This window comes from Coturnix japonica, chromosome 5, assembly GCF_001577835.2.
Source record: "Coturnix japonica isolate 7356 chromosome 5, Coturnix japonica 2.1, whole genome shotgun sequence".
In the NCBI taxonomy this organism is placed as follows: domain Eukaryota; kingdom Metazoa; phylum Chordata; class Aves; order Galliformes; family Phasianidae; genus Coturnix; species Coturnix japonica.
The window spans coordinates 50,646,868-50,672,561 of NC_029520.1; the positions used below are offsets into that span (position 1 = coordinate 50,646,868).

General features: G+C 42.7%; 2 long non-coding RNA genes across 2 annotated transcripts in view; one reads left to right on the forward strand and one right to left on the reverse strand.

Annotated features, from left to right (window-relative positions):
- LOC107315466 overlaps positions 1 to 25,694 on the reverse strand; it is an 89,424-nt gene that overhangs the window by 27,524 nt on the left and 36,206 nt on the right. The window contains exon 2 of the long non-coding RNA XR_001555920.2: positions 9,395 to 9,666. This is a non-coding gene — a long non-coding RNA (uncharacterized LOC107315466). The remainder of the gene's footprint in view (positions 1 to 9,394; positions 9,667 to 25,694) is intronic.
- LOC107315465 lies at positions 13,881 to 16,963 on the forward strand. Its single transcript, XR_004307506.1, has 2 exons — positions 13,881 to 15,080; positions 15,925 to 16,963. It is a non-coding gene; the product is annotated as an uncharacterized LOC107315465 (long non-coding RNA).

Consider the following 25,694-nt stretch of genomic DNA (forward strand, 5'->3'; position numbering starts at 1 on the left):
CACCATCTTACACAGTATTATATATGGTGTTAGGTTTTAACCCCAGCACTGCCTGCTTCTGCAGAACAGCAGTCCCTGGGACAAACCTCTGCTAAGAAAGCTTAAATGGGAAGAAAGATATTCAAATAGTTCCATATACTTTCTTAGCATGTCCATGACCAGCATGGATTTCCAGTAAAGTAAATATACTGAGGATATGCTTCCTTCTAACATGGTATCTCCTGGCTTTCCAGGCTGGAAACTAAAATTCTGTTTTTCCTATAGAACATTCCCCCTCTCCTTCAGGCAAAACCCCACCTGTGATGTACAATATGCATTTTTCAGCTTTTGCTTGATTAAATACTCTTACGTCTGCGGGGAAGTGAAGCATCATTCGAAGTAGTTGCTTTTTTGCTTTGTGCCTTGCTACATGCATAAAATGTGTGTTCCTTAATCTGTAGCTCAAGTAGTCAACTGCTTGAAGAAAACGTCACTGACAGTTGTGGGTTTTATGCAAGTGCCAGCATTAAATAGCATTATTTAAATTTGCTTCCGAATACTTGTTTGATAAGTAGGGATATGGATGATTTATTCGCATCGCCATTTACTAAAGCATGTTAGCTGTGGGTTTGTTTTTTTTTTCTCCCTAATTTCTACCCTACTGTCACTCTGTTTTTATATATGTTAGTTTAAAAAGATCTGCCCAATGTAAATAAGAACAATTACGGAATTACAGAGTAGGATTACCTCTGAGGGGGAAAAAAAAAATAAGCATGACTTGTATTCTCAGTGGCTATTCTGTTTGACTTCATCATTAAGAAAAGTATTCAGAGCATCCGAGGGGTGAAGAGTGGAGGAGTGTGTTTTCTTTTCGATATGATAGCAGCATTGAAGTTATTCTTTCCTTTACAATAGATTTTACCTAGCTTTATCTTCATAGGAAGCTGCTTTCAGTTGAAAAGCAGAAGTGAATAGGAGTGTCATGACATAGGATTAACAGTACAACGGGATGGTAAATCAAATGTTTGAGATGAAAAAATGTAGAATGTGACATGCATCAGGAGAATGAAGCGGCAGCGTTTGCGGAGACGAGGGGAAAGATGATATATAATTATGTCTGCAGAGGTTCTTGAGACCTGTACTTTAATTCAACTTCCAGAAACACGCAGCCCGCTTTAACCAGTCAATCTCTGTAATGAATCTAATCACAATGTAAAACATTCCCAGGAACAGTGGGCCTTGCGGAGCGCTAATTACGGATGAAACCAGTCTAAGCCTTTAAAAGAAAAAGAGGGACGTACAGGAGGAAATCCACAGCGTTTGACCAGACCTGCAGTTCCAATTCAGGGTGAGCAATACACATAAAAGAGATCCAACGAGTGCCAGAATTAAAGAATGAGTAGAATTAAGATTTTAAGTCTTATATATTTTGGTGTTAGACGAGTGCTAAAGACCCTCACGGTAACCACAAGTGGTGACCTATTGCTTTGATCAACAGCATCTACCAGAATATATATTTTGCCAACAGATCCTTCTGCTCCCACAGTAATGAATCTCCACCATTTGATCTTGCTGTATGATTTGAATGCATCTGCAATTCTGTACTCACAGTTTAAATTCACTGTAGAAAGCAAGTTGCAATACTTTTAACGGGCTCTAATCTCTCTGGTTTCAGTTTGAGACCAAGAGGCATTTCATATCATCAGCAGTGGATTTGTATTGTATGCTCAGAAAATAGAACTGGATTTCCGGGGGGTTTAATTTATCAATATCTGGTCTTTATGGGAAACATTAGTTTGCATAGGAAAAGGGGTTAAAGGAAGGTTTAAATTATGTCTCTAATATTTCCTGAAAACTTTGTACAAAAATATTCTATGCCACAAAAGCCCATTAAATATTCAAACTTTAATATACATTCCTCAGTAACAAATGTACAGTTAGATAACACATAAAGAATTGTGAATGACTAATTATATTTTGCATATTTACAGCAAAGACAATTAGCAAATAGCTTTTATATGCAAAATAAATGAAAAAGTAATTAAGATGCACTAACTAGAGCAGCAATATCAAGTCTGTTGTCTTGTGATTCATTCCTAACAAACATAATAATTATGCATTCATTGTCATATAATTAAAACAGCTCTGTCCTTTAGAAAACTGGTTATTTACTGTATAATAACCTGAAGAGTGGCAGAAGTTCCTCATAATGGTGAGAAGGATAATTAAATATTTCTTCCTGGTGTCTGCTCACTCAGTTGAGTTTATTATCTTAAACTTCTGCAAGAAAACATTTCTTTGGCAGTTCCTCTCCCCAGCTCGCCTCCTCCCCACTGGGAAAGCTGTGCCTCTGCTATTCCTTGCTCCCACGCCAAAACCTGCCTGAGTGCTGCCAAAATGGGTACAGCATTAAATCCCACCCCAAGATGAGGAAGCTCGTGGGTCCCATTTGGGAGGATGGAGATGCTCCAGTTCAAAACATCTCCTCCGTGCTGTGACCTTGTTTGAACTCCTTTGGTGTCACTGCTGGAGTTGGTCACGTATCTCATTTTGTGCATGAAGAATACCCCCTGGCCTGAACGTGCCATGATCTTTGGATGGAGCACAGCAGATCTCTATCCTCCAGCTGTAACCCAGTGCACCTCCGCCTCTCTCCATCCTCCTTTTGCTTTCATTCCCCAGCTCCTATTATAGCTCAGTAAAACATAATAAATCATTTGGTCTCAACTGGAACCATTAACCAATGCACAACAGAACATCCAGTACCATAAGCCATCTCTATAATACCAATATCATCAACCCCTCTTTTTGTCTTAAAATTCCATTTTCCTGTAAACCTCAACTGCAGAACGCACTGGCCTGCAGCACAGGAAAAGCAAAGTAATTGTTTGGCTGAACACAGGGCTGGCCTGGATCAGTAATCGGATTTCAGGGGACTCAATAGGTGAGGAGCAGGGCACAGGGAAACAGTCACCGATGTGTGCTGGGACAGACAGACTCAGCCCTGTCCTCCTCTCGGAGCCTCAGCTCAACATCAGCCCTGTGTGAACCCTCACAGAGGGAGCTGGAGTGGATTTCATTGCCTGCAGCCCCTCAGCCCATTGCTAGGAGTGTTTGGGGTAACCTGAGATTTGCCTTGAAGGGATGAGCAAGATGCAAAATGAACAGAAAGAAAGAAAGAAAAGCATAACATTGTGCTGTTGGCCTCTGCTGGGACTCTGATCTTTGCACATATTTCTCAGTACTCCAGGGGAAAAAAATAAAGTCTGAACAGGCTTTCTTACTCAATTCATTTACTCAGACCTCTCCATCTGCATGTTTCCTCTTTGGGAAGCAATGGGACTTGGCCTGGCCTGAACAAAGGGATCCCACACTGCACCCCTTGAGTTAGTCATCCTTCAAAGTTCTGGTCCCACATTGGTCCCCATCCCACCCCACTTCTAACTCAGCACAGAATGGAGATGGGCCTTATTCTCCATTAAATCCTACACAGCAGAGATTTCAGTGTGTTTGGGCCACTCTTACATTTCCTTAGGCTAACCTGGTGCTTGAGTGCATTCCTCAGCAGCTCTGTCTTTCTCCTTTATCTCCTTTGTACTGATGTTGGACAAACAAGGTTTATTCTCCTTGTGCGCAGCTGATGCTTGAGTCAGAGCAAGGATGGAGGGCAATACCTCTTAGTATGGGAAATATCACTGGGACACCTTGGAGACCCATTTTCCCTCCTTAGCCCTTGAAATACACAGTGCTGCAAACCACCTCTACCATGCATGGTGGAACAGGCACCATTAACGAAACTATAAGGACCATTAGCCACCCTATAGTGAGCAACAGCCATTGTATGAGCTTCCAGAGCCTGCAGGGTGTCAGGACACAGCTCTGTGCAGAGCTGTCAGAAGAGACTTAACCTCACTCTGTCCCTGTTTACCCGAAGTAAGAAGATTGCAAGGCTTAGTTGATGTTTGTGAGTGCCTCAGGGTTATGAGATGATAGGCACTATGTACATGCAAGTGTATTATAATGCATGTCGTAAGTAGAATTAATAAGCTATAGTGTATTAATGTAAAGGTAGCACGCACTCCTGTATGATGGCCTTTCTATCTGCTTCTTTACAGGCATCCAGAAAATGACGGTTCAATTAAAATCGGGTTAAGAAAAAGTAACATAGTCCATCAGTATGGGATAATGAGTCAGTAAATATCATTTATACAAAATGAGTCAGCAGGAAGAACTATGGTAAAAAGAGATGCGAGGGAGAGGATGCTTGGAGAGATGGATGTGACACATGCATTCATTTCAGAAGTTATAATGTTCTTTTTGGAAATCTGGCTTGGATTTTGGGCTCTTCTGACCTAAAATACTGGGGAGCCCAGCAGGAGCTGGGCACAGAACCAGAAGGGGGGGCCTTTTGCCTCAGGATTTTTGTGAAGGGCAATCTGAGCCCTCAGGAAAGAATCAGAAGGTCCTCTGTAACTTACAGTTGGGGTGTTGGGATTGAATACCAGAAGCTAGGGTTGGAGTAAACATCAGAAGCCTTTTAAGCATGTTTGATCATTGAGGCATCAGCATGTTTTCATAGAATAATATAATAGAATTGTGAGGCTGGAAATGTGCTCCCAAGATCCCCAAGCCCAACCCCAGTCTACCCACACCATGTCCAGTGACCACATCCCTCAATGCCACATCTCCATGGTTTTTGGTGTACCTCCAGGGACTGACTCCACCACTCCCTGGGCAGCTGTGACACTGCATCACTGCATCACCCTAAGAAGAAATGTTTCCAAATATCCAACCTGACCTTCCCCTGGTGCAACTTGAGGCCATTCCCAGGCCACTGCACATTGCCCATATCCTGCATTCAGGAAGGCTGTGATATCCAAGCCTTGCTTGGATAAAAATATGTGCATGTGGTCAAAGTCCTCCTCTTACTGGAAGCAAGAATCCACACTATTGTTATGATGAGTGTTTGTATTTGCATGAATTATGTGTTTTGCACATGCAATCCACACACTGATGAGCTCCCCCAAAAGCAGAGGTTAAAATGCTATATCTGCTTCAGCAATGAGCTGTTGCTTGAGCAAAGAGGGCAAAAGCAAAGCAAGGCCAGCTCTGCGTGGCAGCTTTTCCTTTCATCTTGCATAGAAAGCAGGAATGGCAAATGGTTCCTTTCACCTCTCCAAGGTGCTGCATCTTGCAGAAGTCACCCTGGATTTGTCCCCCTCCCAGGCATGCAAAAGGCCAGCAGCTGGCTTGGTGTGGGGAAGCCTCAGATGGACAGGGATGGGGAGCGTGCGTGAACAAGAATGAATGTTCTTAGGCGGGGATAAGAGGTAAAGGAATAAAATGATCTCTAGCTCTGCGTAAAAGAAGGAGAGAAAATCAAATTCCAGCAGCTACAAGCTGGCTACGTTATACCATCATAATCCAGAAATGAGCACTGATTCTGAAGAAGTCGCTTCTTCAAACTTTAACGCAACAATTAAGTATTCCATTGTCATGGCTCAATTAAATGGTATGGCCTGAGAAAATTGAGGATTGTAAAGTGAGGATGGAATGTGCTTTGATCCTCTTTCCAGGGTTATTGTTTCATTAATAAATGAACATGTCATTTGTCTCACCAGAGGGAGCTCCTGCCCTCCAGGCTTTTTCCCTTTTTTGTTCAGGTTTTATAAAGATGAATTTCCAGTGCTCTGAAATACCATGGATTAGTAGTTAAGCCTGACAGCACTTCGGGGAGTAGTGGGCTTAAAGTGCCTCACACAGGTCTCCAAAGCACTTGTTTACTAATAGAGGAAATCAGCGACCGTCTGCAGCTGCTGATATCGCATTACCATTTGGAAAGACAGTAGCTGAGATAACAAATCACACAGTTTTAATAATTACTCCTGCATTCCAGTTTTTTGTTTCCTGCATAACTGCAAAGGCTGGATTTCTTCCAAATAAACAGATAAAAACAGTATGGAACTTTTATCTTTTAATGATAATGACAACACATCATGTTTCACTAAAAGTTTCCTGCTGAATTTTTTATGCTTTTTTTTTTTTTCCCCTCCTCCCCCCTTCCCTGATTTTCAGAGTTTCAATAAAACGTAATTATACTTTATAATTCCTCTCTTTTAATCTTCACTTCAAAAACTATTCACAGTTAGCAAGTTTGCGAGGCACGGGGAGGCAGAGCGGCCCCTTCCCCACATCGGGCTGCTCACGAATTCTGTCTTGGGGTAAACCTGTCACCAAACGGTGCAACCCGAGCTGCTTTGTATTCAGATTAATAGCTCGCCTCATTTGAATGCGAAATAGCCCCATTTATGCGGTTATTAATATAAATAAAGAAATGTAACAAAACCGTTTGGCAGCAAAAGGACATTTTGAGTGAGGATGTGTCTTTTCTGTTCTTATTTCTTTCTTTTTTTCTTCTTTTTTTTACATCCTGAATGGAATAGACTTTGGTTTCAGGATGCTTTCGTATCAATGGCAAGGCACTAAAAGCAATGCCTGTAAGAACCAAATGGTGAACGTGTACTCTGGGAGTCAGAAAGTTCTCGTTACCCCAAAACCTAATCAGATTTCAGGGGTTTTAGTGTAAGTCTTCACATCTTGTCCTCTGCTATGTTGAGAGAAATGCCAGCAGTTTCATTAAGAACTCCCGTTCCTAAATAATTCCATGGATTTCTTTAGAAGAGCAGAGAAGAGGAGGAGGGGAGGAATGCCGCAATTGCACCTTCCTCTCCCAACCCAAAATATCCAGACTTGAAGGTAAGGTAAACTTTTCTCACAGCTTTTAGTTTGCTTACCACCAGCCCATGTTCCACTGGGTGATTAAAGAAAGCTTTTTTAAAGCATTACTTCAGAATGATCTTAATTGGTGCAAGGTTGAGCCCTTTCTAGGAGGGGAGGGAAAAGGTTGAATAGCCTTTTCAAGTCACATGAAAGTTTCTAGGATGAATGTACGATAATTAGATTAATAAGTAGCTTAATTTATCACAGCTAAGGATTTCAACAGCCACACATTAGAGCAAGGGGGAAAAAAAAAAGATTAGTGTGATTCCAGTTTGTAAAAAAAAAAAGGAAAAAATTGTACTGAAACTTGATTAACCTTAAATACAAAGTGCCTTTCTTTTTGTGTGTAAATTCAGTGGTTTAAGGGGGAAAAAAACAGTGAAATAATCAGGAAAGTCCTGTTCTGTTCCTTTCTGTGTTCTGGCTAATGAGAGATATCAGGGCTGTGCAAAAACAGCTTTTCCCTGCGAGGTTATTCTTCCCAGAATGTGGATTTAAATGGAATCTGCAGCCCCTGTGCCTGTTGAAGAGCCTGAAAATCCACGTGAGGTGTGCAACAACAGGGCTGAAAACACCCCCAACAGCAGCCTTTTACATTTGAAAATGAAAGAAATGGAAGCAGCAAGAAAATAGGTGAAATAATATATATTCTATTGGAACACAAACTTCTGTTCACTTTGGTGCTGGCAATGCAAGGCAAGAGCAAGGAGCCCAAAGGTGTGCAAAACAGCTGTAGCCAAAGCTGATGCCAAGTGTGCAATTACCAATGCTAATTAGCCCCGCAATATTCACCCGTGCTGTGTCCAAAGTGTGCCGTCATCATTTATGGGCGCTCACATCAAGTGTCATTAATCCATCTCTGGGATGCCACTGCCTTGTCCAGCGAGGTTCCCCATGCTTTATAGGAAGTCAGTGCTGGGCCCAAAGGATGGGGTTCAGCTCTACCTGCCCTTAGCTCCAATTTGAAACAGGCCCATAAGGGGAAGGGTCGTTCCTCCCCTAGGAAACAGCAAAACAAACGACTCCAAGCCTAAAATAATAAGGCTGCGATGGAATGAGAAACAGGGATAGTTGCTTTTAATTTTATCTCATACTTAAGAGGCACCCACGAGTGCTAATGAAAGGGAGGGAGTGGTGGGTGCAATTAGGGCACAGATAACACGCCTTGCACACGCCGCAGAGTCTGAGAGGTTAGCACCAGCACGGGGAGATCATCCCAATCAAAGTGGCTGAGGGCACTTGTGCATCGGCCTGTTTGATAAGATTGATAAGTGTAACCAGTAGCTTAGGAGAATCGATTTCTACCACCAGAGATCTCCCCGGATGCTCTCGTCCTTTCTTCTGTTTATATGAAAGTGAAGCTTTAAAGATGCTTTATCGTCTAGTGGCGAATATGACACAGAGTTAAAAACGGAATCTTTTTTTAATCTCAGAGTGGAAAATTTAAGCGGGGCAGTGGTTTGCTTTAATTATGTATATTGAACAAATTTGAAGAGATGAGAAGAAACTTGTTTTTCAGCCCACTGAACCCAAGTGCTTGCCTGTAATCTAAAATGGGTATCTAATTATTGTTTAACATTATTTATTTAGGAGGAGTTACGACCTCTAATTTGCCTTTAAATGATTAATTTAGTGTTTAAATAAAGCTCCTTTTATTTAATAATGTTTTCTTTAACCAATCTTCACTAATGTCAATAAACTCTTTGTTTAACCTTCTTAAAGGAAACATTTTCTCAGCTCTGAGACAATTACAAATTGCCAAAACCCATATGGAAAAATGAGCTAAGTAATTATCTAATATTACTGAAGTGTGCTTAAGAAGAGAATATTCCACCCCAGTAATGCAAAGCAGGGGGGAAGAAACAAGTTTTCCTAACCATTAGGCTCCCTCACCCACAGGGAGGGGTCTTGGTAGCACCCTCCTGTATATTGATGCCCATGGCCACAAGGGATGAGCTCACACACAGGGCAAGGGAGCACCAATCACTACCCTGAATCTCAGCTCCAGGCCTTTAGCTCTTTCCTTAAAAGGTGCATATAATGGCATGTGTATGTTACCTTATAGTACATACTGGACAAAAGACTTCAAAATGAGCACCTGCTGTGTGTTGAGCACCATTTCTACATGATAAAAGTGGTATTTGTGACAAGCTATGTGCATGTTCTCTTGATCTTGTTTAGATCCTCTGTGCCTTGCTCTGCAGTATGATGTGTCACCAGAGCTGGGAAGATAATGAGAAACAATAGGTTGCACTAACAGAGACTAAACAATGTCCAGGAGACCAGAAAGTGGGAAAGTAATGGACAAGAAGGAGAGACAGGTCTTCAAGGGAGGAGCAAGATTACAGAGGATGGCAAAGGGTAAAAGGAAGGAAGAAAATCCAGGATGTAAGGTTCACAGATTTGTGCCAGTCTGGTTGTGGAGATCTCCATTGATGGAGACTCCACAATCCCTCATGGTCCAGTAGTCAACCAGCCTCAAGGCAAATAACACTCTTCCTGTACTGGGAATGGGATGTCCTGAATGGAATGACTTCTCAGTCTTAGACTATTCCTTGGAAATTCAGACTGAGCCCACACAACAGCAGAGCCCAGCTGATGCCATCAACGCAACTAGGAATCCCTTAGCACTCACCTGAAAGCAAACCTCCATGTAAGTGATGAGACTGGGGCCAACCCATTAAGAAGAAGGATCTGGGGAGCCCCAAGCTCCCTTCCAAAGCCAGAAGAGTTGTATGAGCTGCTACCTTAGCATCATCTTGGAGCTGGGCCAGCACATCAGGGATGAAGAGGAGTTGAGTCCTGCCATTAGCTCTGGCCTTGGTTTTCCACATGGGGTTCCTCTTCCAACGAATGCAGGTGCACACCAGTCCAGATATTCAAAGAGGGACCAGCTTCCCACAGACCCTATGGGGAAGATGAACAAAAGGATAGTGAGCAACTACATGTCTTAAAATCTTCAGTTCACAAGCCACCATGAGCTGTTCGCCCTGCACATGATAGGAAGCAAAGCATAATCTCAGCTGGTTTACAGGTGAACCGGCAGATGTTGTTGCCCTCAGGCAGCTTGAAGAGATACCATCACTTTCTGAACACAGTGTGTTAAAGATGAACCTTTAAAATAGCTGATGACCTTCGGCCTGCTAACTCCATGTGTGCCCAGCTGCTCGTTAGGGGTCAAAAAATGCCTGGATAAAAGCTCCTGATCCACCTTCCATGCAGCATGGCCAAGTCCCTTGAGACTTGCTTGGCAGCCCAACTGCATATAGAGCTGAATCACAGTACATGTTCCTCCACTGGAGTCCTCTCAGTGTTAGGATGTGGCATGGCCTTCCCCAATGGAAGTGGGAATAATATTCCCAGGAAACACCTAAAAATCTCTGCTGTGACATATAGGAAAGCAAGATCTCTGCATCAGCCAATGCAGAGTCCTCAAACAGGGATGGGATGCAGCCAAACTTGTATTATTATCATTTAATAAACTAGTTATTGTGCCTTTTTTCCCTTTAATCCACAACAGGAAATGGGTAGATATGGCACCGAGGGATATGGTTAGTGGACACGGTGAGGATAGCTTGATGGCTGGGCTAGATGGAAAAGATCTTAGTGGTCTTTTCCAAAGTTAATGATTTTATGATTCTATGAAAGGATAAATGAAAGGGCTTTTTGCACCCATCATCTCTTTAGACAGGACTTGCACAGAGCTCTCAGCTGCTGAAAAGTCTCACTAACCTAAACTAAGTGAAAACTTAAGAATCAAATGGAGCTGTAAACTGCTAGTTAGAAAAGAACTTAGCTTTCACACTTCTGTTAGCTTTTCATCAACCCTGCAAAATTCCCACTGCCTGCGTGGACAGGAATGGGTAATACTGTTTGATGAATGAATAAAATATCAGGTAGGAGGCACTTTGTTTGCCTGGACCTTCATTATCTCCATCCCCAGCCTCCTGAGGTCGTATGTATGCTGTATGTCTGGGCTGGTGTGCTTTTCTGTTCTGGTTATTCGTTGTTTGGCTTGTATTAGCAGCTACTACCATGGAGCCCTGGAGGTAGCTCAAAGTTGAAGTTGTTTCCCCCTTCATCTTACATCATTATTTAAAGTGACAATACTATGGATTTTGTTCTGGGGCTACAAATTCGTCTAGATTACGTACCCCACTGTAAATCAATGCAGTGAAATACAGAATTGGTAGCTTTTCTGAGAGAGACAAAACAACTAAAAAAAATAGGCAGTTCTAGCAATGGGAGAGGACAAGTTGGTAGAATATTAGGAAAATAGGAGTGGTGCTGCAGTGGCACAGCTGCCCAAGGACTGGTGGGGCACCATACCTGAAGGTGTTGAAGAACCATAGAGATGTGGCACTGAGGGATGTGGGCAGTGGGCATGGCTGGTATGGGCTGGGGTTGTGCTTGGGGATCATGGAGGTCTCTTCCAATCTACATGGTTCTATGAGTCTGTGATTCTACAAGTATTTTTACACCTCACTGTAACAACCCTCAAAGCCAGAGAAACATATTCCTCCGCGATTCTGTTTTTGTTTTGCTCTCTTGTTTATTTTCATCTTAACATTAATTGTCCCATAAAGTCTGCTTGGTTTTATCAATTAGCTTTTGCGGTGAGAAAATATTTTAGCTCCTAATACAGCGTAATGATTTTTTTCCCTATTTGCTGAGGGGGTTATTAATAAATGTCCCCACTGGGGTTAGAACTCTGGTGCACTGGTGTTTGCTTTAGGGGAAATGAGGGATTGGAGGAAAATCCTAACCAAACGGAGCCGTAATTAGAGGGAAAGCAGCTGCAATTAGAACTATATGTTCGCCTACACCCATGGCACGCGGGGACAGACCTCCCCTTGACTCAGGCAGGGATGGCAGCAGCAGCTCTGCCATGGCAGAAAGGGGAAAGCTGTGGGTTTCCCTTCATTTCCAGATGTTGCACCATGCATTCAGCATATTTTCCAAGGAAAAGCCTTTCAAGGAAGATTTCTTCTCAGCAGAGAAGCCAACTGCAGACTCCTCCGGGTTGGGATTTCACCCTGATCTTTCACTCCTTGCTATTTATTTAGCCTGAATTGCTGCCACCAGCCCTGCTGGACTCTCTGGTCAGCTGCCAGCAGAGAAGGTCCTTCAAACACTGCATCCTAATGCACATCAGACACCCTCACTGCTACCTGCAGAGTCTTCTCCTGTGGCTAGAGGTTCTCCAGGGCTGGATGGCAAAGCCTGGCAAACCTAGACCTCTTTCCTGCTGCCACAATGGGCTTTGTTCACCAAGGAGAGGACCAGACACTATCCCTGCAGCTTTCCTTCCTGCTACAAATCTGAATTCATCATTGCAGGGAAATGAGGCAGCTAATAGGCTGTCCTAGCAATATCAGATCCAGCCACAAGACACAAGTTTCTGGAAAGATGAATTTTCCAGCCTTGCAGCCTGATGGGAATTCAGGCTGAGTTAAAACATTAGTGTTTGACTTTATCAATTAGCCGAACAACATTAAACACTTTCATACAGCAAGGACACATATGGAATAATAAAAAAAAGCGCAACAGATGTGCAGTGCTGCTTAATATGGCTTTTAGCTTAATTCATCTCATTGCAGAAAGCTGTAATTCTCATGGTTTCTGAACACCAGCGACTGATGTAACATGTTGTCCTTTCCTCTTTTTTTTTGGCTATAAAAAAAAACCCAAACCAAAACAATTACTATTATAGTGCTATTAGCTTTAAGGATTTACAGCTTTGCTTCTTTCATGGCAGAGATCAGAAGTAATATAATTTGTTCTGGGAGAACCTGACCGTGTCCTTACAAGCCTCTGCAGGGCACCTCGTATTGGTATTCCCTGTAGGTGCCCCCATACAGCCCTGTGTAGGAAACAGGTTAGGAGCTGGTTGGTTCTGTAACTAACCAGACCCATGTTTGAGTGCAATCTCCAGCCCACCACATCCAGAGAAAGCAGATAGAAAGCAGCAGCACGGTGCAAAGGCTCATCACAGAATCAGAATGGTTGGGTTGGAAGGGACCTTAAAGGTCATCCAGTCCCAACCCCTGCCAAAGCCTGGGTGCCTCCAACCAGGTCAGGACCCCTTCCAGCCTGGCTGTGGGCACCTCCAGGGATGGAAACATCCATACCTTCTTTGGCAACCTGCTCCAGTGACTCACCACGCACTGAGTAAAGAATTTCTTCTTAAAGTTCCACCACCTACATGTAATAGAGGGGGGGTTTAGCCCATTACTGAACTGCATAACAAGAGAGTAGGTCTTGCTAAGCCCCCCAAAAGATGCAAGCTGTGCAAACACCAGAAAAGTCACCTAAATGAGGATGGGTCTTAATATTACCTTAGGAAGACACCTGTTGTAGATAGAAAACCTGAAACACCACATGGGTGAAGCAGGTACCCAACTGCCAGCATTGCTGAAGCAAGAACAGCTGACCCTCAGTAGCTGTGTATGGTTCATATTCTATTGCTCTTCCCAGCAAAAGCATTCAGGCTTTGCATGGAGGAGGGGAGAACTGAACCAGCAGAACCAGCACCTTTTTCTACAAAACAAAGCTTTCTGTCCTGGCAGAAGCAAAGACGTTACCACCAACCCTATAAGGGCTTATGCTCTGTTGGTATCTACTCTGATTCCTAGCAAGACACCCACCACAACTAGATATTTATTCAAACCCAGAACCTTTCCAAATCACCATTAAACTTTCTATTTTTGAATCACCTGACTATTTAGTTTCCTCTATTTTCTTCTTATCTTTTATGTGTGTGTGTAAGCATGTCTCTCCATACATCCCTCTAATCACACACACATTATGTGCACGAGATGTACATGTATGACAGATCTTCAACACTCAGAGAAGCTTATTATTTATTTGAAAAACTGTTTTAAGGGAATATGCATTACAGGGTGGAAGCAATAGTCACAGATTCATAGAATTGAGTTGGAAGCAACCCTTTAAGGCCATCTGGACCAACCCCCATGCCATGAATGGGGGCACCCAAATCTCAATCCATTGCTCAGAGCTCCATCCAGCCTGACCTTGGGTGTCTCCAGGGATGAAGCACCCAACACCTCTCTGGGCAACCCGAGCCAGCGCTTCACTTGCTGTAAAAAATGTTTTCCTTATATCCTACCTACACCTCCCCTCTTTTAGTTGGAAACCATTTCCCCTCATCCTGTCACAACAGCTCATGCTAAGGAGTCCATCCCCTTCTTCCTTACAGTCCCGCTTTAGATACTGAAAGAATAGCATACAGCTGTGCATGCACACCAACCAATACCTATGTCTTAGCATCTCTATGCATAATCACATGTGTACACACATACACAACAAACACAAGGTATGCTCTTTAGCTAAATGCAGAACCCAGTGCTGTACCCTTTCCTCCCTGTGCTTAAGGGTGTGAAATGAAGCACAGGTGTTTAGAGTCACTTTTATTACATTAACAGCACCAGAAACAGCACAACCTCTTGCGGCTGCTTTGACACAGCCGTTAATTTTCACTTGCAGCTGTGGCAATTAGAAAGTGTACTTAATAGAGTGTCATGTTAATTGTTGCAGAGTTAACCAATTTCTCCATTTAATTGTCAATTGATTAACCTATTGAAATGGTAAGTGACTCAGTTTCCTTCCAGAACAAACAGCAGCTACATATTGTAGCTCCATCCAGCTGGAGGGGGTACTCTGTGATTTGCTCAGGCTCAGTGTGCTGGTATTTTTCTACACCTCCCTGAGCTTTTAATTAGATGAGCCAATTTTACATGTATTTGTCTGCTGGAAAGGTTATCTGTGCTGGAGCTGACCTGCAGAGACAAGGTTGAGCCTAGCGGTCTTAATAGAAAAGGTTTTCAGCTATGACTGCCGTACTTGATTGCATTGTAATGGTAATTAACTTGAGACTTGGCCTCCCTCAATGTTTTTTTGTAGCTTTAACTATGCAATGAGATGTTTCCTCTGTCATATATATGCACTTATTAAGCTCTCATTGGATTCTAATATGCATGCAAATAGTCAAGAGTTTCTTAAGGCTAATACTACACTATGTAGATTGTAGTGCCATTAAGTCACTACAAAGATGTAGCCCGCAGCAAACTTAGAAGGCTCCTTTTCCTGTGAGTGTAGGCGAGGCTCGAGTTCTCATTTTTGTGCTTTGCTTAAACCTAAAGGAGGAAGAATTCCCTCTACGCAGTTTCGTTGCCTTTCATCCGAGGGATACTCCACGCGACAGCACGTTTTAAGGCTTTATCCTTACAGAGCTATCCCGAAAGTGCACTTGTGCTCTACAAGGAAGATTGCAACGTTCTCAATTCAGTATTTCCAAGTCGGTTTGTAATCCATCCCCAGCCCTACTCCTTTCTCTGAGCGGCCCGTTTGAAAGCCCCCGGTATCTCCTGTGTTTCTGCATGTTCTTTTACAGTACGGCGCTGTCATTTAATTACGGGACAATCCACCACAACTGAGCAAGCATTTTCATCATTGATAATGTTGGTAGCAGGCAACTGAGACAAAATGATTACAAACCTATGTTGCGCTCAATAGTCCTTTAGAGGATTTCTCTCTTAATAGCGCTGCCTCATTCATGTTTGGTTCAGTACATTTGTCCTTTAAAAAAGGCATAGATTAGAAGAGTTTCAGGGTAGGTTAATAACTCAACTGAAAATGGCTGCTCGCATTGTCAAAGTCTGTTCCTGCAGTTGCCTGGTGCTTTCTTCAGTTCTTCCACACTGCAGCTTTGGCCCAGTTGGTAAACAGCTTAAGTCCAGACATCTTTTCATTCTCTGCGCAGCGGATTGAAATAAAAATGCATATAAGTGGCGACTGACTGGCGCTGGCCTGACAATAGCCTGTAACATTATGCAAGGGTATTTACATAGGAATAAGGCCTTGGTAAAGAAGACAGGGGCAATTAATGACTAGGGCCACACATATAAGGAAAGTTTGTCCAATCCTTTCTTCAATAAAGATCTTTTGTAAAGTGCTATGGAAACTCATGGAGGCCCCCAAACAGATTAGGAGAGGGACTTTTGTGGTGTGTTTTTTGTTGATTTTTTTTATTTTTTTTTTTAACTTGAAGCTAAAAGGGCCAAATTCTGTAAATTCTACATTTTAGATTTATTTTTTTTTTTTCTATTGTGACTCCTCCACACCCTTTTTCTTTTCCCCCTACAGGGACCGGTTGAGTACAGCTACTTTCATAGGAGGAAGAATGGGGGAAGAAAGCAAGCGAGCAATATACCTCCACCAGGGAGCACAGTGGAGGCACAGGGCTTGTAGGAGACCTGTCACGAAGCTTGACTCCTTCTGCTCACACAGGTTTGGCATTTAAGCTAATTTGTAAGCATTTAGGGCCTGACTCTGATCTCCCTTTCACTACTTGCTGGAGCTGTCAAAGCACTTCCCAACAGAAATAAGGTAGGGACCTTGCCAGCTGGATTTGGCCCTTTCTCCGCTCTTTTGTCCTGGTGGATTTGAGCATAAGTAATTCTGACAAAACAAGGAGCCCCACATCCTAGCATGGGTTGTGGTGCTGATAGTGGAGCATCTTCATGGATGTGGAATCCTTCCAGATGGACTGCCCTCCACAAGGGGAAGGTTTACATGCTTCTCTTTTTCTACCTGTAGGGCTCAGCTCAAGGCTTGTGGATACCAATGAGTCCACTTCTGTTTTCCTAGGGAGACACCAGCCCAAATCACCACGAGCCAAAGACAGCACAGAAATCCTAGTCAATGAGGTCTACTCTAGTGAGTCTCAGGCTTGAGACTTGCATGGTCCTGCTGAGGACCTCATTTTCCAAGGGTGGCCATGGCAGATCTGTTGATGGCAACTTGAACTTATCTATGGCAGTTAAGCAGTTCCAACTTTCAGGCTCAAACATGGGTGTTCAAAGACTTTGTTCATATTCTCATGACTGATAGAGGACCTCTGTTTGGGTTGATGCTGTAGTCTTTTAAGCACACTTTCCAGACAGCTGTAGGTCTCTGTTTTGAAAGCAGAGATCCTTCTGCTGAGCCGATCATATATGTTCAAGAAGACAACGCTTTGATGGACATCAGCATATTGGTAAGCATCAGTGAAGAAAGCCTCGTTGATTTTTCTATAGTTCTTCAAAGTTTGAAGCCATTTGATGATCTGCTTGTTGGATCTTTGTCCTCTTCAGTGATTTTTATAGCATATAACTCAAGAATAAAATGTACTTCCTGGGAAGCGTATTCTTCTGGTTATGCCACTTTCTTTATTCAGAATAAATTAAGACATCAACACTCCCATGGAAATTAATTCCTGAAATGCTTTCTGGACACTGAAGAGGGGGAAACAAACGTTAATAACAGAAATGTGTGGTTCCTGTGAGAGGAGTGTGGATGGAGCAGAGAATGTGATTCTGCTTCAGCCCTGGAAAGCTGCAGAAATCAATGCTTCATTCAAGGCTATTGATCAGTACTAAATTAATTAGACTTCAAGGCTTATGGCAGTTGATAAGACAACTTGTTAATTTAGTCATTGATAGTGTTTTCCCTAAAGCAGCAAATACCCTCTTTCTCAGAAAAGACATTTCTAGCACTTGCTACCCAACATTTTTCCCCCCTCTTTTTTTTATTAAAAAAAAAAAAAAAAAAAAAAAAAAAAAAAAAAAAAATCACTTTACATTTAAATTAAGATAAGGATTGGATGGGGAGATGCTTCCATTTTACCCCTATTTGCCTTCCTTTGCTCTAACGTCGGAGCGGGTTTTTGATAACATCTGATGTAATTTAATAGGACGGCAGCATAACATTTAGCTTCTTCAACCCCAGCCCATTGACGGCGATGTTCATTTGGGAAAGCAGTTGGGGGAGGAGTAGGAGGGAGCAGACCCACTTTCTAACTATGTTTTTCAAATGGCAAACCCAGAGCTCCTGCTTCCCAGGCGAGGAGGATGCTCGTGGCAGCTGACAAAGGCACGGGGAGTGCTGGTGCTGCAAGCCATGAATGAGACGAAGGTATCCCAGAATACCCCGGACATCGGGCCGTACTTCCTGCTGGCTGGGAAGGACAAAAGGACAAAGCCAAAGGAGTGCCGGGGTCCCACCACCAGCTCTTGGAGGCACCAGTCTGCTACCAACAGCACTCCAACCCTCGGAGAATGCTAATAAGCCACTGAAGAGCTCGGCTTTCCTGCCATAATTCTATAGCGCCGTCGAGGACCCCATAGTGTTCACTAAATAAAGACAACTAATTGAGAATTTTTTGCACATTTTGCTCTGTGGACTTGTTGTTCAGGCGGTTCGTTGGGGAGAATGTCCCCCTACTGACAACAGGGGCCGATTGTTTTGGCAGCCGCCGGGTTAGCGTGAGTTCCCGGCTCTGGAGCTGACTTTCCAAGTATGACAAAAATGTTTAATTTTGGATTTCTTTTTTTTTTTTCCCCCTTCTTTTAATTATGTGGCTGAGAATTATTTTGGCTTTGTGGAGAACAAGCCCGTCTGGTGTTCACGTAGAAAAAGAATATTGCTGGCGTGGATTCTCAGCATTAAACCTTAGGTCTTTCTCCCTCTTTATTTTCCCTCTCTCACTCTTTTTCCCTCCCTCTCTCACTCTGTTTTTGCTGGTTTTTGGTTGTTTTTATTATTATTATTATTATTATTTTTCTTAACTGTATTTTCTATGGCGAGGCCTGCATTTTTGTGTCTGCAGGTGACACTTTGATTGAAACTAAAATTAATAAATCAGCTGAAAAGCTCACACCTACAGCTCACAGCAGGGCCTTGAAAACACGGTTATAAAGGGAGCTTTATGCCCTTGTGTAAAGAAGGAATAAATTACAGAAGCACTTGTTGCCCTTGGACTCGATTTTGCTTTGCAGCCTGGTATCTTATTTTTGGAGCTTATTGTTAATCAACAGGTTCCTTGTAGGTTTAGCAGGTGACTTTGCTATTAATCTCCTATTTGACCACTATAGCATATTAATGAGGTAGGATTCTGGATGTGGCTATGTCTCCAGCACAAGGAATTAGTTTAAAAGGTGCACTCTTTACTCAATTGCCCACAGTTAACGATGCTGCAGCCCAAATGCAAAGTAGCATTTTCTGCAGCTTGTGTAGCATTAAGAGTGTTTTACTAACATTATGTTCCTCACTGTGCTTTTCTTCTGTTGTATACTTATTTCTTCTCCATGGAGGGCTATTATCAGGCTTATCGGTCCTTCCTTTTTGCTGTGTTTTTTGGGGGCTTTCTTCATTTCACATTCCCCTAACAAAATAATGAAATTACATATAAATGACAAAATGATATCCTTCCATATTAATGCACACCTTGGTTTTAATTAAACAATTTTGGTGGGCTTGGAAGGGCCGTTGAATTTAAATGAAACACTCGGCTCAACATTTCTCCTCAAAACTAGCTTAATAAATATCATTATAAAGTGCCGGAATTCAATCAGCCCCATTTCACCTTGTGTTTTGGGTCTGATTTAAGCTTGAAGTGAGGATACCTATAGGGGTAGTTTAAGAACATAAAGAAAAGCTGAGGATTTAAGTCTTAAATTTGTAATTACAAGGATCTGCCAAAATACATAATATTATGAGACGGGCTACAAAACACCCCGGTGGAAACAACAGCTTTGTTGTAATACAGTAATTTCCACATTCCAAGGAACGTGCTCTGCCATAGACGGTTATTATCGGTGTTCCCTTTCATAACTTTCAGACATGTGGTCTACCTCCCAAACAGATCCATTTTCTGATTTAAATCAGAACTGCCAGGCTTATGCACACAGATTCTCGGCATTTTCTTAACAAGGACTCTTACACTCAACAGCATATTTGTGTCAGGTTAGATGTCAGCCTGGAGTTTTAGCCTGAACCGTAAAATATCTGTCTTCTATGGATTAAGGTCAAAGTTATCCAGTTACTTTAGCTTGGTATTTTGGTATTCCTTTTCTTTCTTCTTTTTTAATTGGGTTATATATATAGTAAAAAGGACAAGAGGAATAAGATCTGACAGTGAGTGAATTTAGGAGCAAGTAACACAAGTATTGCTGATACCTTTACTTTCACCCCTTACAACAGCACCCACAGAAGGAGATATAGTGCTCACACTCAGTGTAGCAATAAAATATGTATCCATATTTTCAGGAATTAATGTCATTACGGGGTGCTCTGAGAAGAGCTGGCTTCTCCATTGACCCAAATTGATATGCTGGAATGAAATATCCCAGTGGGGCATCCAAACAAGCTTGGTGGCTTTGGGAAAAAACCTCATTTGTGGGGACAAATCATGGGGAAAACACAAAGTTCATTGGCAGACCTCACAGAACCTTGGGCTCAGAGTGGGTGGGATGAAGGGTTGAGGTGAAATGGACACGGGCTCAGAAGCCTGGATGTGCCCAGAGGTGCTCTCAAGGCATGATGCACACAGAGCTCACTATGCCCCAGTGTGCCCCAGGCAGAGCAAACAGGCTCAAGAGGGACACACATCACCCAAGTCCTTCATTCATTAAAACCATCACGACATTTCTCAATCACAGGCTGACAGTTCAACAAACTTTACTTGGAAGATGGGGGAAAAAAAAACAGGAATTTTCATCTCTGAGAATTCATGCAGTTATAATTACTGACTTTATTTTTCTTCAATTTCTGGGTTTGTTTTTTGTTTGTTTTTGTTTTTGTTTTTTTTTTTGTTTTGTTTTTCTAACAGCTTCTGCACTGCAGCCCAGGTTGTAGGGGCTCAAGGGACAGTGTACTTTTACTGCTCAGGCACAGGTCCTATACATCAGGATTCATCATTAAAACACAGACGAGTCCTTCACTGAAGTGGTGGCGAGCAGGGGCTGCTATAATGCCTATTTCTAAGCAAGAGCAGTTAATGCAACATAGTTTGGGAGCCCTTCCACCCCCCAGCCCTCATCTCCCCCAACTACTTACAGCACAAGGAGGTTTGAGCTTATTTTGTCTTTTCACAACTTAGCAAGATCAGACACATTTCTGCAATGCATATGCAGATTTTACCTCTTGTTACTTTCTCTAATGAGCTTTCACTTAATCAGTTTGACAGTAGCCTTTCTTCCTTTTTGCTTCGTATCCTCTAGGAAAGTATTCAGGAAAAAGTGTTAACAGTTTCAAGGGGTATTAGCAAAATGGAATGGCGGCACAGCCAAATTTAGGAAGAGAGCAGGAGTGTTTTACAGAAGGAAGAAAAAAAAGTTAAAATCTGGAATGTGGATTTAACAAGAATGTATGTCTAGGAAATGTGCAGGACTGCAGACATCAGTCTTGTTTCCTTGCAAAGCATTTGAAAAGATGGCAGTCATTTGTAGAGAAATCCTGACCTTATGTAATTATGTGGACTAAAGAAAAAAGCACTTTCCCTCATAATATGTAAACCCTGTGGAAATAAAAGCATCTTCTGTAGTGAGTGCTGCCCTAGCTACAGCCAGCCATCAGGACAGGGATGCAGGATGTCCCATGGGAAGGGGTGTGGAGAGCCCTGTCAATCCAACACACCTGGGTTGTCAAAGCCCTTGGGTATTTGGGTATTTGTTCACGTGTGGACTGTGCTGAAGGGGAACCTGACCTTCTCCAAGAAGTGTTGGGGTTAGAGCAAAACCAGGCTGGGGAATTGCCACCAGCATGGTGATGCTGCATTTGGGTGAGCCAGTACTTATGCATTCAGTGTCACCACTAAGCTATATCAAGGCCAAGGGCATCTCAGGCATTAAATTCATAATAGCGGAGTGACCAAGGATTGCTGACACATCGTTACACATCCTCTCTAACAAGGAACATGAACTTTTAGCCAAGGCTTTGGGGAGAGTCACAGAGATCTGACCACCAGAAGGGAGTGGGACTGCACCGAAGGAGAAGGTTTTCCTTTGTTTTCGTGGGAGATTTGTGATGCAATGTTGTTTACAGCCTTCACCCCTGGGTTCTCATCCACTAACACCAGTGCTTCTCAGCTGAAAAACCTCACCCCAAATCATTACTGAGGCGGAGAATGAAATAGACAATGATATTGCCATGTGGAAATTCTCCTTACTTTCAACCTGACAATCCCAAAAGTGAAGTATTTGTGACACACTGGGACAGGCTGCGCAGGGAGGTGATGCTGTCACCATCTCTGGAGGTGTTCAAAAAAAGGTTAGATGTGGCACTAAGTGACATGCTTTAGAGTGGTCACAGGCATGGGCTGATGGTTGGACTGGATGGTCTTGCTGGTCTTTCCAGCCTTAATGATTCTGTGATTTTATAAGAAGGGAGCTTGTGTTGGATGTGATTACCAATGTGCAATATATTATTTCCCCCACAGCTGGACCAAGTTGCTATCAAACTTTAGAGAGAAAATTGGTAAGAAAACACTACTATGATCTCTTGACACAATCTAGTTTTCAACATCATTACCTGCAAATTGATTGTACCCCAATAAAATGCTCCAAGTTCCTGCTGCAGGAAGCAGGGTGCTAATGGCACCTTCCATGTTGTGGCATCATTTTGCCCAGTTATAAATGTGGAGTTCAGGCTGCACGTCCTCATCAGGAGAACCAACACAGCCCTTGGGCCTCGACCTTGCAAGCCCACAGAGCCCTTGGAGACACGCAGAGCCCAGAGAGGCTTTAGCTGGGCTTTGCTTTCCTGACGCTGTTTCCATCCCCAAAGAGGGGACCTTACTGCTGTGGACCCAGTGTATGGACTCCAACTTAAAATTGCCCCTTTCACATCTTCTTTTACTTCTCATTTTTAAGCCAGGGTCCAAAACCTTTAAATCAGAAGCAATTTTGTTGTGTTTTTTTTTTTTTAGCTGTCAGCAATATTTTGGCTATTTTAAGAATGTAGGACAGGGTTAAGGATTAGTACCAGCATTTCTTTTCTGTGTATCAGAGCTGCTTAGCAGTAATTAATTAGGACATTGGGTTTTGTACTCTTGGTTCAGGTCATTTGCCTATGAGCTGCTCAAGCCTTTTACAAAGGCACGCTGCATATGTTTCTGGGTACTTTTTTGAGAGAAGATTTAAATTGGCCAGATGAATAATACTTTGCTACAAGTGTTTTGCCCTAGGCAAAAAAGGTTTTCTTCATATTATCATTGCCCGGAGCTGGAATCCTCAAGCTTGATGTGACTGGTGTTATACTGTCACATGGCAATGATGTAAGAACAGGAGCTCTCTGTGTCAGACAAATCTGGATTTAGGGGAATTATAGCAGATGTTGCAAAATGGCAACAGTTTAGTAAGTTCCTTTCATCCTGCAGTTGGGAGGCAGGTCCACAAAGTACCCCCAGACGGAGAAGAATGTTATCTTTGATCCCTTTCACTCCGGGGCAAGGAGGCTCCACCCGCCAAGGGATGCTGGAAATAAATGAAAATAAATTTACAGTAGCTGTTTGTTTTGCAGCATGGAAATCGGCCATTACTTATTCATGCTGTTTGCCCAGACGTGTATAAAAGATTTTATTGGGGGTAGCGTGTATTGTGTGCTATAAACAGATTAGGGCATTCAATATTAAGATTAATGGCATGGAAAAACACTTGGAAATTTGTGAACGGTGAGATTACGAGCCTTGCAGCTCCTCTCCACCAGATGTACACACACAGTGGCACAGTCCCAGCTTCATGCCAAGGAAACAAGAAAGGAAGGAATATTTTATATATATATATATATATATAAAGTTATACGTTCTGTTATCAAACGTTTAAGATTTGTGGTGCAGATTAATGGAAGAACTCCATTCATCTGCTCTGGTTACGACAAGCAGGCATTGCCTGTAATGAATAAAGCATGCCAGTGGAGGACTATTCATAATTCTTTTCATATGTTTAAATCTGATTGGAATTCAGTCAGAATTTGCAGGATTTTTCTTAAATTGGGCAGCTTATTGAAAAAAAGAAAAAGAAAACAAAAAGCATTTGGTGACAGGTACAAAACCACCCCAGCTTCTGATTAGGTTTTTAAATAAACAAAATCCTTCCTACTGCCTGACAGCAGCATGGGCTCAGCCATGTAGGGCACTGGTGCTGCTCACACTGCTCTGATGGAGCACAGCCTCTGCCCAACAGACTCATGGCTGCAACCATGGATTTTGTGATTAGGATTCCAGGTGGGCTCGGATCAGGAAGGGATTTGAGATATTAGATATTAGACTCACATCAGTGCACTTCAGGTCTTCAACTTAAAATCTGCCCATGCTTTCATTCTTTCATGAGTTCTTGTCTCGCCCTGCCAATGGAGCAGCCCACATCACCCATACAGAAGGAACAATTGGAAAACACACACCAGTCTCCTGCTGAACCATTTCTATGAGCACCCACAGTTAAATGGGTCCACATGAGATGTGGACAGGGCCAAGCTGACAAACAGCCATAGGGTTCATTGACCACAATGGTCAGTGGCCCTTTGACCATCTTAGGGAAAGCATCCCAAGTAATTCTGCTTATAGGCAGACAAAAAGTCCCTTTTGCATTTCCATATTAATTTTTTTTGTATGTCCTAAACCAGAGGAGGCCTTGTGGCAGCCACACCTGAGTGATCCCAGCACCCTCTTGTCATTGACCTGCACCCAGGGATGTTCCTCACCCTGGATCCCCAGACTGAGGTGGTCTTTGCAAGGCAAGATCCTAACCTTGTCCCTCCAGAGGAAACTGTTTTGCCCCTGTCTGTCTACCAAACTGTATTACAGGCACATCTGCCCTTTGAGGAGCACTAAATCTCATTCTCACAGCTCTTGGCCCATGCAAGCAGTGAGCCTTGTTTGGCAGGACACTCTTGGGAAGACCATGCAACAAGGTCTTGGCCCTCCTGTCCTTCTACATCCCTCAAAACTTCCTTTTGTAGAACCAAAACCCTACGAGAGAAAGGCTGTAGTGAGCACTTTGCCAAGCACAACAGAGCCCGGCTTCGCTGATTACTTTAATTGTTGCCACCCTGCAAACATCATTTGCAGCAGCTCAATGCCACAATCACAACACAGCCAAAAATCACTGCAGCATGCCACACTCATAGCACAACACTGGTCACACCGTTTATGGCCCTGGTCGCATGTGCAGGGATGTATAAGGAAAACATGGGATCAGCAGACGTTCCCATTCAGGATGCCTAATCTTGTCTATACTCAAAATGGTACTGGCTAAAATTGGTTTTCAATTGATTTAAGTTCACTGGCACAAAGCCCTGTGTAGACATTCTTAAATGGGTTTAAAAATGGCTTATCAATTTAGCTTAAGACACTTAGTAGCTAAACTAAGCTAAATCGGCATAAGCCAGGTTTAAATTGATTTATGATGTCCACAAAGAGTTTTGCACTGGTTTAACTAAATTGCTTTAAAAACACACCGCCACTTTAGCCTTCAAAAGTGAGTGCCTACGAGTGTAAGGATTTAGGGTAAATGTCTTTAAAAGTGAGGAGCTTATGCTCTTTTTCCCTAAACAGACTTAGTCTTTTCGAAACCAGAAACTTTCCTTTGTCAACGCTACTCCCAAGTGCCAAAAAAAGAGAAAGGGTCGGATCCTCCATGGAGTAAATTAGGGAGATATCCCATTTTGCATCAGCTGGAGAAAAGCCAAGCCCTGACTTGAAATTTTAAAGGGATAACAAAATGCTCTGAAATCTAGGTTCAAACTGAGGTTTGCACTCTCTTTTTTTCCTGACAGAATTTTCTCTGCCTCCTCAGGTATAGATAGCAGCTACCCGTGATGCAACATATTCACACTTATTCATGTATATTCGCGTAATCACATCACCATTCACAGCATCCCGAGCCCTGCAGCAACTCCCCCATTTATGCTGATGTCTATGGACAGAGTGTGGAAGATATTTCAGTGCTGGTAGCCACATCTGTTGTCTTCTTGCTTAATGATTTGTAGTTAGCAAAAATAATAGAAAGCAGGCAGACCTTTTTAATGTTGGCTTGCTTCACGGGAGCCTATCTGAGTCAAAATGTTTATTCTGTGGTGCTCCCGCTAGCTCTGGAAAT